The 18,131-nt window shown below is 48.5% G+C and overlaps 1 protein-coding gene across 3 annotated transcripts in view; it reads right to left on the bottom strand.

The window, feature by feature from the left end:
* The window catches only part of KIRREL3 (kirre like nephrin family adhesion molecule 3), a 604,306-nt gene that overhangs the window by 432,204 nt on the left and 153,971 nt on the right, over positions 1-18,131 (bottom strand).

Below are 18,131 nucleotides of genomic sequence, written 5' to 3' on the forward strand. Positions count from 1 at the left end.
AGGAGGAAAGGCTCACTATTGCCAGCTCTGGACAAAAACTGGAGTTTTCTTCTTTTTTGAGTCAGGATAAAGGGCTTGTCAGATTCATGGTCAGCGACAAGTCATAAGAAAGTTCTCATGGCAAAAACTTGCATGGAAAGTTACCTTTTGTCTCTATTTCTAAAAATTCCTATATGCTGCTGAAAATAATGATCTAGACCATTAACAATATTTATCCACCAGCTCTCGTATACCAGGGCTAGAATACCAGGGCAGCCTGATACCGACCAGGGTTCGTGGCCATCCCCAATCAATAACAGTTGATTAGAGGCCAGACAAAAAATTCAGGAAAGGCTTTACTGGAGCTCCCGCTGCAGTGGGGGCAGGTGGCGGGAGAGGGGGAGGGAGAAAGAACAGGAACAAGTTTCCTTGCTCCCTCCCGAAGGTGGGGTGAACTGGCTCCTTATATGGGGTGAGGGCAGGGGCAGGTCCAGGGGTCGGGTGGCTTAGGTGGTCTGCCCACCCCTTTGGTGATGTTGTGTGCAGAGGGCATGGGTAGTACCCTGCTTTTGCTCCCAATACCTTGCTTTTCTCCCAAATCTTCAGAAGTGGCAGTTGGGTTTTTGGTCTTTTTACATTTCCTTGTCCATAATTTGCCCCGGCTGCGCATGCATGTGGTTATTTTCAGTCCTTTATATCTTCTTTGTATTTTGTTGCTCAAGGAGATGTTTGTCCAGGTGCAAGCACCACTGCAAAGGGTCCCAGGTCCCAGCCTGTCTCAGGACAAGCCACTGCATCTGCCTTCAGAAAGCTCATTCTCTTGTGGAAGACATAGATCGGGTGCTCTGAGAGGCGGCTGGAATTTCCAGAATAGTCCTTCTATGCAACAAGTGGACAACAGATATTAGTTGAATAAATGAGCAAATGAATGCTAATGTAAGGCTGTCACTAATTAGCCATAAACACGGAGGGCATCGAGCTGTGTTATTTTGTTTGTCGTTAGAGACGGGAGAAGGGGTCGGCCGTACAACAAAAAAGGACTGGGGGGAAGAGGAGGAAGCACAGAACTGGCTTCAGAAAGCTGTCCTTCAGCATCACTTTATATTAGATACATTTTAGTTTTTAATGAGACGTCTGCCTTGGGTAAAACCATAGTGATGAGTCAGCGCATTACAGGCACACAATCCCCGGCCGTTGTGCTCGGGTCTTTGCTCTGGTAGAAGTGTGTTATCTTCCTAAAACATCCAGGCGGGCTCCACTGCTGTCAGTGTACAATATGCATGCTTCGGTGATGTTTTATGTATTATACTACTTATACGCTAAAATGTACATGCACGCGCCTGCAAATTTAGCTAAATTATGAATAAATTAAATCTTATCTAAATAAACAAGTGTCTTTTTGAACCAAAATGCAAGCTGTCATGAATATTTAAGTGGACAAGGATGAATCCGCTTCCTGCCGTGTGTCTTACCGAATACCCTCTGTATTCCTGATTTCAGGAAGGAAAGTACACACAGCTAAAGCAATAAAATCAACTTCTCACTGGGGACAGGAGCATTGAGAAATCTCTGGGAGATTGATCCATTAAAAAATAAAAGCCACTACCACGATTAAATTATGTGGGTTTCTATTGACACTGGTAATCACTGCCTTTTCATGCCATTCTGGAGACTTGAGTTCTAGAAGACCATAGTTATTTTGATCCTTTCTATTAACAGAAAGGGGCAATTCATGCAAATCACTGCTCTAGAACTTACTGACATCCAGACTAGTTTCTTTTGGTTTACATATGATTTCTGTAGGAATCTCAAGGATAAGAGGCCATAACCTTCTCCAGGGGATCTTCCTGACGCAAGGATTGAACACAGATCTCCTGCATTGCAGGCAGATTCTTCACCATCTGAGCCACCAGGGAAGCCTGGACAAGAGGACAAACTTATCCTAATTGGAATTTTCACGAACATTCCAGTGCCCAGGGTCAAGTCTAAGGATCTCAGTTGATGTTTCCAGACTGTATCTCAGTGACACTGTCCTATTTCCCATCACTCATAGCATCTGAGGATCTGAGTTGAAACAGCAGATGAGGCTGGGGTTACAGAAGAAGAAACAGATAATTTTTTCATACTTTCCCAAGCCGGCCATGCTTTCCCATCTCTGTATTCTTGTACTTTCTGCTCCTTCTGTTTAGGAAGTCCTTGTACCCTGGAGCCCTGTCTAATCTCCCTGGGCAGACTAGGCTGTATTCAGCTGCCACACATGGAGGAAGCATTCAAAAGGGAATCCCTGGGAATTCCCCTGCAGTCCAGCGGTTAGGACTAGGTACTTTCACTGTTGAGGGCGTGGGTTCAATTCGTGGTCAGGGAACTAAGATCCCACAAGCCACATGATGTGGCAAAAAAAGAGAGGGGATTCCACCTCTGCTGTCTACAGCATACTGTGCAGATCTTTCTCTAGCACTTATTAGATTTCTTTGTTTCATAATTTGCTTACCCGTTCCTCTGGCCCACTAGACGGCTGAGCCCTCAAAGGCCAGATTCCAGATCATCTTATTGATCTGTATTCCCAGGGCTAACCACCATGAGTATCTGATAAATGTGTGCTTATTGAAAGAGAGTTATATCCATTATAGTTCAATTAATTACAGCAATAAACCCAAAACTTTATTTCCTCCTCCTCTGTGCCCGACAACATCATCTTTGTCCTTCAGAGTCACGCTTAGCTTCTAGGCACCCTTTTATATTTTGGCCATGCTCCATGGCATGTGGGATCTTCATTTCCTGACCAGGGATCAAACCTGCACCCCCTGAGTTGGAATCATGGACTCTTAACCAGTGGGCTTCTAGGGAAGTCCTCTAAATAACCCTTTTTAGTTATTGTTGACAGTGTCTTGCCAGTTCTCTCTCAACTGGCTAGAAAGGTCTTATACTTAAATGCTCCTATCCAATGATCATCTTTCTGCCTAGGTCCTGCGGGAAAAGACAAAGGCTACATATATGGTCAAGATGAGGCTTTGGGTTGAAACAAGGAGGAGGAAGAAGCAATCCTACTGAGTAAGCCTCCAACCCCCTTTCCCCCTCAGCCTGTATCCCCAGTCAGGCTCTGGGCCGGGAAGGATGGGCCAGGTAATGAGTAGTTGGGGGTGATTCACGGTCTGCTGAGCTCTGCAGCAGTGAAGAGGTGGGACAGAGGACAGACAGAGACTTCGGGAGGAGGTGGTGGGGAGAGGCATCGCCCATCTGCCTTCATGGGGCTGCTGTGTGTCTCTATCAGACTCTGCACCCACGGCCACGGCCTGAGATGGCACTTCTAACCTGGGAGGTTGGGTCTGCCTCATGCCATCTGATTGCTTCTACCTAATCCTCTATGTCTGAATTGCTAATTCTATGACCTTGACTTAGGACCTAACTCTCTTAGTCATGGGAAAACGGCTGCTGTATTGAGTTTAAATTTCTCAGGATTCCGTGATACAAATGTTCTTCCATCTACTCTGTTCCAGGTGGAGAGGCCAACATCTTGCCCCTTCCTTCCTGTGATAAGCACTAATCCATAGGAAGATTATGTTAGGGTTCACCCTCTCCTTTTTCAGAACTGGCTCTAAAATATGGTCTTAATTTAAAAAAAGTATACAGTGCAAAAGTGAATAGATAGTATGTGAAAGTGAAAGTTGCTCAGTCATGTCTGACTCTTTGAGACCCCATGGACTGTATCCATGGAATTCTCCAGGCCAGAATACTGGAGTGGGTAGCCTTTCCCTTCTCCAGGGGATCTTTCCAGCCCAGGGATTCAATCCAGGTCTCCCGCATTGCAGGCAGATTCTTTACCAGCTGAGCCACCAGGGAAGCCCAAGAATACTGGTGTGTATAGCAGGTAACAATTATAAAATCCAACATTTGAAAAACAAAGCTTCCCTTTCTAACTCATGGCTATAAAGTTTTCCCATCCTTTAGTGAGGATATGTAGAAACAGTACATAAACAGATAGATATTACTGTAAACCAGGAATAGATTAAATCAGTCAATCCTAAAGGAAATCAACCCTGAATATCCATTGGAAAGACTAATGCTGAAGCCGAAGCTCCAATACTCTGGCCACTTGATGTGAAGGGCTGACTCATTGGAAAAGACCCTGATGCTGGGAAAGATTGAAAGCAGAAGAAGAGGATAGCAGAGGATGAGATGCCTGGATAGCATCACTGACTCAATGGGCATGAATCTGAGCAAACTCTGGGAGATAAAGAATGACAGGGGAACCTGGTGTGCTGTAGTCCATGGGGTTGTAAAGAGTCAGACACGACTTAGTGACTGAACAACAACACCCTCTCCTTTTTCAGACCGGGTCCACTCATGTCCTCCATGGACAGCCTTCCTTTTGGATCTAAATGCCCTCAAAGTGCTACTGTGGGACTGATGGTCCTGTCCCTGGAATCTGCAGAGCTTCATGGTCAGACCTGACTCTGGCCCACATGGGATGGTTTATTTATTGTTGTTGTTCAGTTGCTAAGTTGTGTCCAACTCTTTGCAACCCCATGGACTGTAGCCCTCCAGGCTCCTCTGTCCATGGGATTTCCCAAGCAAGAACACTGGAGTGGGTTGCCATTTCTTCCTCCAGTAGATCTTCTCGACCCAGGGATGGAATCTGCATCTCCTGCATGGGCAGAAGTGTTCTTAACCACTGACCCACCTGGGAAGTCTGTGATGGTTTATACAATGAGGCTAAAGAACTCATTCCAAGAGGTGGTACAGAGAAGACAGAGCCACAGTCAAGGGGCTGTGAAGGGCAAGGTGTGGATGATGAGGATCCACATGTATTCTCAGAAAGTGAACTGCCAGCTGCCAGGGGCCCAGTGTCCTATCGGCCTCTGTCACAGGCAGACATTGGGCTGACCGTGAGCTTGACTCAGTATGACACCTCCAGTTAGCCTGAGAGCTGACCTCCCAATCAGCAGAGAATATGGGTCAGGTTCAGAAGGACCAAGCATCACAGATTTTTCTCTTTTTGCAAAAGCAGTGCCTTTATTTGGCCTCTGAAGAACAGTTCCACAGACTCCCTACCTCAGTGTACACAATCTGAAGCCTAACTGAGAGGCTGGTCCCTCTTTCTGTAGCGCGGCATCCCCATTCTCTCCTGCCCTTTAGGACAATATCCTGCACGATCGAGCATCGAGAGGAGACATGGAACAGTTCTCTGCTATCGAGAGACGTCTCTGAGTAAGGCAAAAACCAAGAAAGAACACCATCAGGAAACCCACCAAAACAGCCTAACCTGTGTCCCCACCTTGTGAAAGGCAGGTGTACAGGCCAAGAGATGGGGTTTGCTCTTGCCTGGAAGTCGAGGGAATTCGGAAGATCGCCAAGTACAAAGGTGTCAGTGAAATGCTTACAGAGAGAAATTTCGTGTTAGTTTCAGGTGTAGCACAAATGATTCAATTATACATCTATCTATTCTTTTTCAAATTCCTACCCCATTTAAGTTATTACAGAATATTGAGCAGAGTTTTCTAGTCCAACATTAAATTAAAAAAAATTTTTTTAAAGATTTCATGGTGAATGCTGGAGTGAGTGAGTCATTCACTCAACCACTGGTTACAAGAAGGAGTGACCCCAGTTCCTGCATTTGACGTGGGTCTGCCCAGCCTCACCCCCCGGGAACTTACACAGCCTACTTGCTCATACTATAAACAAGTGACCAGAGAGCTGACTGCTGTAAATGAGACCATGGGGCCTGGCAAAGAAATGGGGGTCTCCAGGGGACCCTCTTCTGAGAGGGTCTTCCTAGACATTCTAGCCCTCCTGACCAGTGGGTTACCTTGAGCAGGTATGGACAGGCTTGGGACACCCAGCAATCTTTTCCACTTGGTGACAGATGGGGGTGCATTTGAGAAAGGAGGACTGGTATGGGGTGGGGGCCGCCGCAGAGATAGCAAGAGACTTAGGTGGGGGTGATGGCAAGTGGGAAGATCCACCGAGAGTGCACGAGGCTGCCTTGGTGTGTGCATTGCACCTTCCATGCCTCTCTGGAAGGTGGCGAGGCTGGGATGCAGACTCGTTCCCACACAGCCAGCTGAGGCCCATCCGTTACCAGGAGGCTGACAGTCCCCCGGTAACCCGTCTCAGAACTTTACTTAGTAAATCAAAGCTGACAACTCGTCCTAAATTGATATGAAAAGGTTCTTTAGTGTCCATGAACTGCAGACGTTTTATTCATTTCACTTTCTAAAAGAAGAGGGGAACAGTAATCACAAACATCTGTTTTTGTCCGGTCGCAGCAGGGCCTCTTTTCCTCGGCCACTAATGGACGGCGAGGCCCCTGTGGTCTGTCTGGCTGGGCCCTGGGGCAGAGGAGACAGAGGTAAACAGCAAAGACCCAGTGACAACAGCCACCACCTGCAGGCCATTTGCACTTTGTGGAGAGGTTTCCTCGCGTATCTTACTGAGCAGCACGGGCAGCCTGGCAGGTGGCTGTTATCACCTCCACTCTTCGGAGGAGGAAGTGGCAGTGGATAGAAGAGTCTACCGGGGCTCTGCAGCTCGCACCCCACTCTGGACAGGAAAGGACCACAGAGCAGCCTTCACAGGACTGACGATGCAGGCAAAGCTAACCCAGGCCCGTCCCCATGGGGCCTCCCGACCCCTCCTCCTCTTGGACCTCATTGCCCTGGGCCCAGGCTCCTTGTACCCCTTCCGTGGTGACCATGAGCTAACCACGCCAACGAACAGAGGTCAGGGGGTGGGGGCGAGTGGAGGGAGCCTGGTCACCATCTCTGCTGCCAACAGAGGAAAATTTTCACCAGGACACCAGAGGTTTATTACTAAATTCAAAAGATGGACTCAAGTGGTTGAAATGCTGGATCTGGGAATCTAGCCTGCAAGGGGCTCCAGCCATGCAGGGGTGAGAGGCTAAGAGACCAGGTCCCTGGCAGGCTGTGATTCAGAGAAACCTGCCTCTGGTCCGCAGGAGACCCCACACTCAAAGCCGGCTGCAGAGGCAGTCAGACCAGGAGACAAGGGGGTGGGAAGGACCCTGAAGCTGTGTCAGCACTGCACACCGATGCAGATGCAGAGCGGTGCTAGCCTGTGGAGGTTCAGATGACCTGCAACCAGCCCCCGTAGGGTCCCTGGGAAGGTGCCAGGGCTTTTGACTCTCTGGTAGGAACTCCCAGGGTCGGGAAGGAGAAGGATTCTGTACAGAGAAGGCTTTGATCTCAAATCTTTTTGTCCGTGTCCAATTACATGGGGCCCAGATTGCCAGTGGGTGTGCACTGAATGAAAGGGCTATGGTCTGGAAACCTTAGTGTGCGGGTCGTCGGGCTGTGCTGCCCTAGACAGCACGCTGATGGTACAGTGGTGCAGGTCCTGGGCTGGGGGCAGGGCATCGCCTATAAACTATTGGACACAAGTATGCTGCTGCAGGCACTGGGGGTCCCCACGCGATGTGTCCATGCGGAGGGGCACCTCTCTACATGCCTGCTTGGGAGCTTCCCCAGTGACACGGTTTCGGTGCTACACAAATACATATCTGTGGATAAATTAGAGACAGTGATGAAGGGTTGGGACTAACAAGGGGGATGCTCTGGGGTCAACCTGGGTAATACCTACTCTCATCCCCCTGTATTTCAGCTGGAGAAACTGTGCTCACCATCCTTTCCCGCCAACTACAGAGCCACAGACTCACCCCCAAGCCCAAGCTGTCTTTGTTCAGGTCACCCACCCTATCTCCGCCGTGTGGTTCTCTCTCTTTTCTAGCCTGTAGGCTGCGCATATTGGACTCAGGCACCCAGGGAGAGCGATTAAGACATCCTGGCAGGGAGGCGAGCTCCTTATTTGCTGATTTTTGATGGGACAGCATAAAACTGGATCATTCCTCTGAGCTCCCTTGGGGCCATGAGAGCCGCGTGGGCAGGTGGCTCCAGCAAACAGGCCAGGGACACACCAGCAGCTATAGAGCGGCCCAGGGCCTCTCCTCCGCCGGGAAGGTGGGCTGGCAAAGGTCTTGGCAGCCCATTCTCTTTATCTGATCCCACTACTTTCCATCTACCATTCTTTTATAAAGCACAACTTTTCAGGAATTCTAGAGAAGAGGGAGGGAAGGAAGTGAGTGGAACAGCCACTGGGCTTGATATGATTCAGAAGATCATGGTTCCAGGGACTTCCCTGGTGGTCCAGTGGTTGGGAATCTGCCTTGCAATGCAAGGGGTGCTAGTTTGATCCCTGGTTGGGATCCCACGGGATTCCACGATGTGTCGGGGCAACTAAGCCCATGCTCTGCAACTAGAGAGCTCACGTGCCACAATGAAAGATCCAGCATGATCCAATGAAGACTCGACACAGCCAAATAAATAAATAATATATATTTTTTTAAAGAGAAGACCGTGGTTCTAGGCTCAGCTCTGCTGTTTAGTAGCTGTCTAGCCCCAGACCAGTCATTGAATCTCTCTGAAGCCCATCTGGAAACTAAAATGGTCTTCAATGTGCATGGCAGGAAAGGAGTGAACTCCTCAGCACCCACTCCATGCCAGACACCATCTATACACTTTTCCTCACTTCTCACCACAACCAGGGAACCTGTGCTTGAGAGAAGTCATTTGTGCAAGGTCACCCCGCACCAGGACTCCAAAACCTGTCAAGTCTCTACATTAAAGTGATGAGTTCCGAGCATCACTGATGCAATGAGGTGGAGAGAGCAGAGAAAGAACCTTATGAACTCAAATTCAAGGTACTATATCTGAGCTTAAAATATCTGCTGTGCTTTTTATTATATTAATTTTCAAAGAAATGAAAGCATGAGGATTCAGGCACTGAGCTAAAGGTCACTTGCATACATGCTCAGTTGCTCAGTCGAGTCCGACTCTTTGTGACCCCATGGACTGTAGCCCGCCAGGCTCCTCTGACCATGGAATTCTCCAGATAAGAATACTGGAGTGGGTTGCCGTGCCCTCTTCCAGGGGATATTTCCAGCCTAGGGATTGAACCTGAATCCTTTGCACTGCAGGTGGATATTTTACTGTTGAGCCACCTGGGAAGCCCCAAGCAAAAGATCCCACCACGACAAAGCAATGGTGGGCTATGTGCCCAGGTCAGAAAGCAACCCCTCTGTTTTAGAGTCAGTCAAAGCTCACTGACAACAAAGACTTCATGTCACTCGGCAAGTTGTTTGTGTTGTTGCTGTTTTTGCTTTTAATGGAAAAAATATTTCCTTTTTCCAAATGCTATCAATTTCCATCAAATTATATATATACTGCAGAACCAAAAAAAAAAAAAAAGATGATTAAATGGCTGTGTTGTTGGGGTTTTTTTCCCTTTCCTTTCTCTTAATCCTTCCACTCAGTTTCTTGAAGAATTAAGGTTGGATCTTTTTAAATGTAAATTGGGCAATTTGCAAAATATGTTTGTTGGCAGATAGGCAACTTGGCTTTCCAAACAAACTGGAATTTTATTGATTCTTAGTGAACTACCATCTTATGGAGTTATCCTGTGACCGTAATTTGAGTCTTTAATACAAGGGGCTGTTTTCACTTTTATTAAGCAGGATATTCTGCTTTTATCTCATCCCACTTCTTATGTCTGGGTTTTAAATGATTTAAAAAAGGGCAGGCTGTTAGTCTTCATGGGCTTTTCACGCGTTTAGTTTCCCAGCAGTTGTTGTTGTTTAGTCGCTCAGTGGTGTCTGACTCTTTGCGACCCCATGGACTGCAGCATGCCAGGCTTCCCTGTCCATCAGCATCTCCCCAAGTTTGCTCAGATTCACGTCCATTGAGCGGTGATATCATCCAACCATCTCATCCTCTGTCGTCCCCTTCTCCTCCTGCCTTCAATCTTTCCCAGCATCAGGGATTTTCTTCCAGTGAGTTGGCTCTTTACAACTGTTCCTTTTATCCTTTTGTCCATTTTGTTTATTATTAAAACAACCTTTGACACCATTAAAGAAATTAAAACTGGAAAACATTCACCCCCTATTTCTGCCCACTTCAGAGTGTTTCACATTTAAGCAGGCTCTCTCCAAGTTTTTGTCACCAGGCATATGCTTCTTATGGCGTTGTACCAATCCTGTGAAAACTGTCAAAATTATTTTTATACAAACTTAAAAAAAACACTCTCTTGACCTCCTTTCAAGATCTCTGAACCTATTCTGCAGAACGCTCGGTTCTCTGTTTCATTCTAGATATAGGATAGGGACTTCAAATGTCAGCGATTTAACAATATCTTTCTCAGTCTCAGGGCTTCCCTTGTAGCTCAGCTGGTAAAGAATCCACCTGCAATGTGGGAGACCTGGGTTTGATCCCTGGTTTGGGAAGATCCCTGGGAGAAGGGAAAGGCTACCCACTCCAGTATTCTTGGGCTTCCCTTGTGGCTCAGCTGGTAAAGAATCTGCCTGCCATGTGGAAGACCTCGGTTTGATCCCTGGCTTGGGAAGATCCCCCTGGAGAAGGGAAAGGCTACCCACTCCAATATTCTGGCCTGGAGAATTCCATGGACTGTATAGTCCATGGGGTCGCAAAGAGTCGGACACAACTGAGCAACTTTCACTTTTCTCAGTCTTAGGGGTATTCATGGTGGGATGGAAAATAAATACATGGAGACTGATGTCCAAGGTCAGTTCAACACTCGGATCAACAACCAGGGCACAGGGACTGTCTCACTCAAGTCTGCTCGGAAAACACAAAAGAAGAGGGGGCCTCCAGCCTCTGACCTACAGCCCTGACTCCCTATGTGGATTTTTGCTTTTTCCAGATTCTATTTTTCTCTTTAGTGTTAATACTTTTTTTAAAATTATGGTAACTATAAATAACAAGGTTATACTGTTTTGACCATTTCTAAGCGTGTAGTTGAGTGGTATTAAGTACATTCACATTGTTACGCAAAGACCATCACCATCTACATCCAGAACTTCCTCATCATCCCAAACTGAAATGTCCCCATTAAATACTAACTCCCCGTTATCTGTACTCCCTACTTCTACCTACTGACAACCACTGATCTTCCTGTCTCTATAAATTCGTCTACAGTATTTGTCCTTTTGTATCTGGCTTACTTTGCTTAGCATAATCTCTTTGGGGTTCATCCATGTTTCAGCATGTATCTGAATCTTCTCTCTCTTTAGGACTGAATAACATTCTGTGGTATGGATATATTACAGTTTATTTCTCCATTCATCCACTGATGAACGCTTGGGTACCTCCACCTCTTGGTTCTTGTAAATGATGAACGAACAGCTGTTCGAATCCCTGCTCTCCGTTTTCTTGGGTGTACGCCCGGAATCGGGGTTGTTGGGTCATGTGGTAATTCTGTATTTTATTTTCTGAGGAAGCACCATACTGTTCTCTGCAGCTGCTGGACCATTGTTTATTCCCACCAGCAACTTGCAAGGTTCCAATTCATTCCCTGCAGTCATTTCAACCTCTCTTTCTCTCTACATGGAATACCTAGCCACGGTCCTCATTAAAATAATCCTCACAGATGTAGATGCGTCCTTGTCTTTAAGTAATGCCTGCATCACAGATGAGGACTCGGAGGCAGAGAAGTTCAGCTTCAGCCTGAGGGTTCAGAGCACAGCAGAGGCAGGACTCATAGCAGGGAGGTTTGGCTCAGGAGCTTGGGGACATCATCATCATCCTACATTGGGTCTCAGAGATACTGATCTTAGGGCGGCCCCTCCTGCCATCTTACCTTACACATTTGCTACCGCGCCACTCGGAACTGCTTTGTAAGAAGCAGCATTATGTCCATAGTTTGTGATAGCCGAGGAACTGGTCACCCTGTGGGTAATGTTCTCCCACTGGTCCTGTCATCACCTTTCCTGGCTGGAGGGCTCTTCCCCCAGGGGTCCTCTGGACACCTTTGGGTAAGGTCTAGGCAGACATGATGCTATCACCTACACCTGTGGGTGATGCCCCATGGCCCATGTTTCCTTCCCTCTCACCACCTTTGCTGGCACTCCTGGCTCACTCATCAGATTTCAGGCTCTGGGGTCTCCTGGACCTGATCCAGGCTGTGGGTGGAAGCAGGAGCTGTGGACCCAGCAGGAAATTTGGGGAGACATGCTGGGCCCCAAACATCTGCCCCAGAGAGCTCTCCTTCTCTTGCCTTAAGCCTGGAGGTGGTTTAGTTGCTAAGTCGTGTCTGGCTCTTTGCGACCCCATGGGCTGTAGCCCACCAGGCTCCTCTATCCCTGTGATTTCCCAGGCAAGAACACTGTAGTCGATCGCCATTTCTTTCTCCAGGGAATCTTCTCGACCAGGGATTGAACCTATGTCTCCTGTGCCTTCTGCTTGGCAGGCGATTCTTTACCACTGAAGCACCAGGGAAGCCCAGGTGCCTTAAGCCTGGTATTTCCCAAAGTTGTTCCTGGGATAAAAGTGCCTTAAATATTCTTTGAAGAAACCTAGTGCTGGAAAATTTGGGAGAACACTTTGCATCTCAAGAGTCAGGATGCACTTTAACTCATTGATAGTGCTGGGAAAGTCCATAGTAAAGAAGCCTGTTTAACTTTAAGTCACAGTATCCACTGAGATCTCTGTTGAAATGCAAATGCATCACTTGGATGGGGATTAGGAACCAAAGATAAAATCTATCAACCTCACGACTTTGCCTCTGCCTCTGAAGGGAGGAGTTGGAAACAAGTGAACACAAGATGGCCTTTAAGTTTTTCTCACTGAATTTAATTAAACTGCTTGATCTTTCTAAGCCTTGGTGTTTTAAAGTATCTTTTTAAAAGAAAAATAACACTTGCTCATAGGAGAAAAATCAGGAAAGTACAAAGACATAATAACAAATAACTCAGAGTTCCAATGCCTAGAGATTATCTCCGTTAGCATGTTGAGTGCTTTCCAATAATGGTATGCTAAGTAGCTTCAGTCTTCTCCAACTCTTTGTGACCGCATGGACTATAGCCTGCCAGGCTCCTCTGTCCATGGGATTCTCCAGGCAAGAATACTGGAATGGGTTGCCATTTCCTCCTCCAGGGCATCTTCCTGACCTAGAGATTGAACCTATGTCTCTTATGTCTCCTGCATTGGCAGGTGAGTTCTTTACCACTGAGTTACTACCTGGCAAGCCCAATAATAATATTTTAAGAATCTTATACAATGGTGAGTATGCCAGGGACACAAATCTATATCCTGAATTTTTTCCCACTTAACATTTTATGTAGGAGCTGTGGGTTTGAGTCCTGGTTTAGGAAGATCTCCTAGAGTAGGAAATGGCAAATCCCGCCAGTATTCTTGCCTGGAAAATTCTATGGACAGAGGAGGCTAACGGGCTACAGTCCAAAGGGTCCCAAAGAGTTGGGCACGACTGAGATAGCACGCTTAGGTGTGGGATTACTTGTGTATGTGGCCAGCTTTCAGTCTCACAACAACTTTATGGACTACGTAGTGGCATCTTCCATTTACAACCAGGGCCATGAAGCTCAGTGCACTTGGGACGCAGGGGGCTCAACTGGTGGCCCACCCCGACCCCCTGCATCCTTCTGCTGGTCCCTCGGGCAGCCTCTGCCCACCCGCATGCTTTGCTTCTACTGCTCCACACCTGCCAGTCTCCAGGCACCGCTGCCATTGGGGCATGGAGACGCTTGGCCCCACTGTTCACCAAACTTTCAGAGAATGGGAGATGCCTGAGAGTATGGATGCGCCTTGGGGCTCCCAGCCAATGATGGGTGTGGGAGGATGAATGTTTGCAGACTCAGATACGCCCTAAGGTGTCATTTACATTCTGGAGCTTCTCTGCAGGGTCATTGAGACTGGGCTCCACCTGAAGTCACACCCCTGCTTGGCTTCTTCTCCATTGCCATCTGCTGCCCTTTCTCCTCCTGTTTCCCCTGGGAGCACCAGCTCAGGGGTCTTTACTTCGGGACTGCATCTGGGACTCTGATCTGACACAGGCATTTCCTCCACGGTCACACCTTTCGTAACCAGCATATCCAGACCCCAGATGGACATGTTTCTTATCATAACTCCTTGCCTAATTCCCAAAGAGGCAGCCGACGTTTTGGGAGGAGGGTCTCCTGGCAGACCTGTTCACTGGGGGGGTGAGGGTGAGCCTGGCTCCTCCAGCACTGTCAGGATGTGCCCAGAAGGATGGCAGGGGCTGGAGGCAGTGGAAGGTTCTGAGAAGGGGCAGAGAAACCCCTGCTCCAACATACGTAAGGGAAATTAACGAGCATGGCTGCCCCAGCCCTGCTCCAGACAGCCAGGGGGCACGGAGCTGGTGCTGAAGATGAACTAAGCAACAGACTCACAGCTCTAACATGCTGGCACCTGGCCAGGGCCCCACTTACCCACAAACCGCCCCAGCCAACCAGGCCAAGAGGCTTGTGTACGAAAGCTCGAGAAATATTACTGTGGGCTCCTGCTGGGAAGCAGTTTGGTCCATTTCAGCTCTCACATCATGGCAGCGAAATACACAAATATAGACCCAGCTCGTCCGAAGGAGTTTTTCTCTCTTAACCTTGAAGGACATCCCGTCTAAGGCTGCTCTGGAGTCGGCCACTATGAGGGGCTGCTGGGCCCAATTTCATGAAGCAAGACGACTTAAACAGCAGACATCAGACTGTCAGATGCAGTTCCCTCTCAGTACACTAGAGACCCACCGTAAATGCTGAGACGGGGTGAGCAGGGGGCGGAGAGACTGCGACGGAGGGCCAGGGACAAGCTGCTTGCCACTGGGTGTGGCTCGTCATCAGCAAAGGGGATTAATCTCTCGGTTCTGACCTCCTAAGAGCATGTTAGCATGTTCTCTCTCTCTCTCTCACTCACATACACAGCCAATGTGAATCTTCATCTATCATCCACAGGCAGGCTCATATTTTGGCTCTGATCGCTTAGGAAATTGGTCAGCTCTGTGAAAGTGGGTGTGTTGTGTGTGTGTGTCTGTCTGTCTGTCGCTTTCAGTTCGGGACTCTGAGAAGGAGGAGGGGCAGGCTTGAGCACTCACGCACTAGCCCGTGTACAGACAGCTGATACACAGAGTCTCCCGCAAAGGGATGCTGAGAGAATGACAGTCTTCAAAATCAGCTCAGTCACAGTTCTATTTATGGCTGGAGAGGCAGGCTGCCGGGTTGATGGGAGGGACTGTGGTTTTTCCCCAGGAGAAGAGTTTTGGAGGGAAGCATGGTTTAAACAAGGCTGCGGAGCTGCTCTTGGCTGGGGATCCTGGGGTCAGCTGGATGGCCACCATCTCTTAGGACAGTGGTCTTAGTTGCTTAAGGACTCAAGCTATGGACAAGGATTCTGGTTTCCCACAAAATTAAGTGATGAGCTGCTGGGGTGCAAACATCCATTTAAGGAAGTTTTGCAAGGACAAGAGTTGATTTCTGCTCAGCTACTCCCCAGAGAAGACTCTTGAGAGTCCCTTGGACTGCAAGGAGATCCAACCAGTCCAACCTAAAGGAGATCAGTCCTGGGTGTTCATTGGAAGGACTGATGTTGAAGCTGAAACTCCAATACTTTGGCCACCTGATGCAGAGAGCTGACTCATTGGAAAAGATCCTGATGCTGGAAAAGACTGAGGGCAGGAGAAGAAGGGGACGACAGAGGATGAGATGGTTGGATGGCATCACTGACTCAATGGACATGGGTTTGGGGGGACTCCAGGAGTTGGTGATGGACAGGGAGGCCTGGGGTGCTGCAGTTCATGGGGTTGCAAAGAGTTGGACACGACTGAGAGACTGAACTGAACTGAACCCCCCAGGATATTCATTGGAAGGATGATGCTGAAGCTGAAGTTCCAATACTTTGGCCACCTGATGCAAAGACTCAACTCATTGGAAAAGATCCTAATGCTGGGAAAGATTGGTGGCAGAAGCACAAGGCATCTCATCCTCTTGGCACAGGACAAGATGGTTGGATGGCGTCACCAACTCAATGGACATGTGTTTGAGAAAATTCCAGGAGATAGTGAAGAACAGGGAAGCCAGGCGGGCTATGGTCCACGGGGTCACAAAGAGTCAGATGTGATTGATTGACTGAACAACAACAAAGCCATGGTATGTGGTAGCTGTGTTGCCCTGGGCTTGGTTTCACCATTTCTCAGAATGTATTGGTCAAGCTGCAGCCAAGTGGACAGAGCCCATGTCAGGTAGTCTAAAAGGGGAGTGTGAGGACACCCAAAGGCTAGTAACATAGGGTAGCCAGGCCAGGGAGGGAGATACAGGCCACCCCATGGGAACTGGATTCCAGTGAGACACAACTACAGTCTTAAAGGCCACCCCAACCAGGATGGAAGGGGTGAAATATACCCGCTTCTCTCTCTAGCTGCTAAGCCCCTGACAGAGGTTCCATTGGCTAAACCTATACAGAAGCCAGTTGGAAGGAAGTCTGCTGCTGTTGCTTCAGTCGTGTCCGACTCTGTGTGACCCCATAGACGGCAGCCCAGCAGGCTCCCCTGTCCCTGGGATTCTCCAGGCAAGAACACTGGAGTGGGTTGCCATTTCCTTCTCCAATGCATGAAAGTGAAAAGTGAAAGTGAAGTCGCTCAGTTGTGTCCGACTCCTGGCGACCCCATAGACTGCAGCCCACCAGGCGCCTCCGTCCATGGGATTTTCCAGGCAAGAGTACCGGAGTGGGGTGCCATTGCCTCCTCCTAGGAGATGTATTTTGCAGGAGAAGGATGAGGAATGGCTCTGAGCCTGCAAATGGGCAAATGACCAATTTAGGACATTCACAAGATGTTTCTAGCCCTACTTATTCCAAAGGATATTGGTGAGAATCAAATGGAATGATACCTGGAAATTATACACACAGACATTACAGAATGCTACCCAAATACAGCTCTGGATTTAATTATGTTTGTGTATTAAGAATTTTGGCTGGCAGTCAAAGATTATTCATATTTAACTGTTGGGTCATTAATTCTCTCCCCACCTGGATCTGGATTAGAGATGGGCTGATGGTGTTTCCCTGGGGCTAGTCCCTGGGACCTGTTCACCCAATGGGCTGCCACGGATATCTGGGAGCACTGGACGGTACCAGGTGATGAGTTCTTTTTGCAGACAATGAGACTCTAGTCACCTGCGTCTAAACCACTATTCTCAGAACCAGTTTAATGTGCGTGGGAAGGTGGGCATCAGGCTTGGAGAGGGGCCTCCCTGGCCCCTCTTCTTGGCAGCAAGCAGCCCTGATGAACAAAGCCACATCAAAGTGAAGAGGTCTGATGCTATTCAGGTGATGGAAGAGAGAGAGGAAAAGAGACCTGAGACTTTCCCGAGCAGCACGACTCCCCCGAGCATCACACCTGGCACCGTCCCACGTCGTTTTGCTCCTGATGATGGAGGAGACGCCTGGGGAACAGGGCCGATGCAACTGAACCCTTTAGTCTCTGCAGCCCCATTAACCCGCATCCACCCAAATGGATTCTCAGCCATTCCCATTAAGACATCCTGTCAGAACCATCCCAGGTCATTTGCAGAGTGAAGTGAATATCAATAAAACTGTAATGAGTAATTTTCCCAGCTTCACTGACTCTTACTGGAAACCAAGCCAGCATCTCCGCTGTGGGTATTGATGAAAATCTCCATTCCTCCTGGGATCTGGGAAAATCTGAACCCCATCTGAGCAGACACCAGGTGTGCTAGTTTAATGGGCATGTGCACATGGGCAGTGGGCTTGGAAGGGGGTCTCAAGCCGCTGTCCCTTCCTGGCAGGGAGTAGCCCCGATGAAGGAAGAGGCTTGATCGCCCCATGCTGAGGCAATAGAAAGGAGGCAGGCACTGACTTCCAATCTCCATTTACTATCCTCTACTCCCACCATCTACTCTAATCCCACTGGACCTCATTATTTCATCAGTAACAACAGGGTCCTTTCCAGTTCTGCATCCTGTGGTTCTGAGAGATGAGAAGGCACGGAGAAATCAACCTGCCAGAGATGGATGCATCTGACAGTGTAGACCCTGGAGGCCGAGTCTACACGGCCAGGCACTCACAAAGCAGACAGAGTGGGAGTGTGGCTGGCAGTTTCTCGCTGTGGCTCCCTGATCACGGAGATCCTGGGCATCACACCTGCTCCATGGCTGTGACAGCCAGCACTGGGAGACCAGAGCTGTGAGTGACAAGGCGCTAATTCCAGGCGTAAGAAGTGTGATGGTTAGGGACTGGCCTCCTCCTTTCCTGTCGGCTCCCTTCTGTCTGAAAGGCTGTCAGCAACTCCTGTGGATGCCTGGC

Source organism: Bos taurus, chromosome 29 (assembly GCF_002263795.3).
Source record: "Bos taurus isolate L1 Dominette 01449 registration number 42190680 breed Hereford chromosome 29, ARS-UCD2.0, whole genome shotgun sequence".
NCBI lineage: Eukaryota > Metazoa > Chordata > Mammalia > Artiodactyla > Bovidae > Bos > Bos taurus.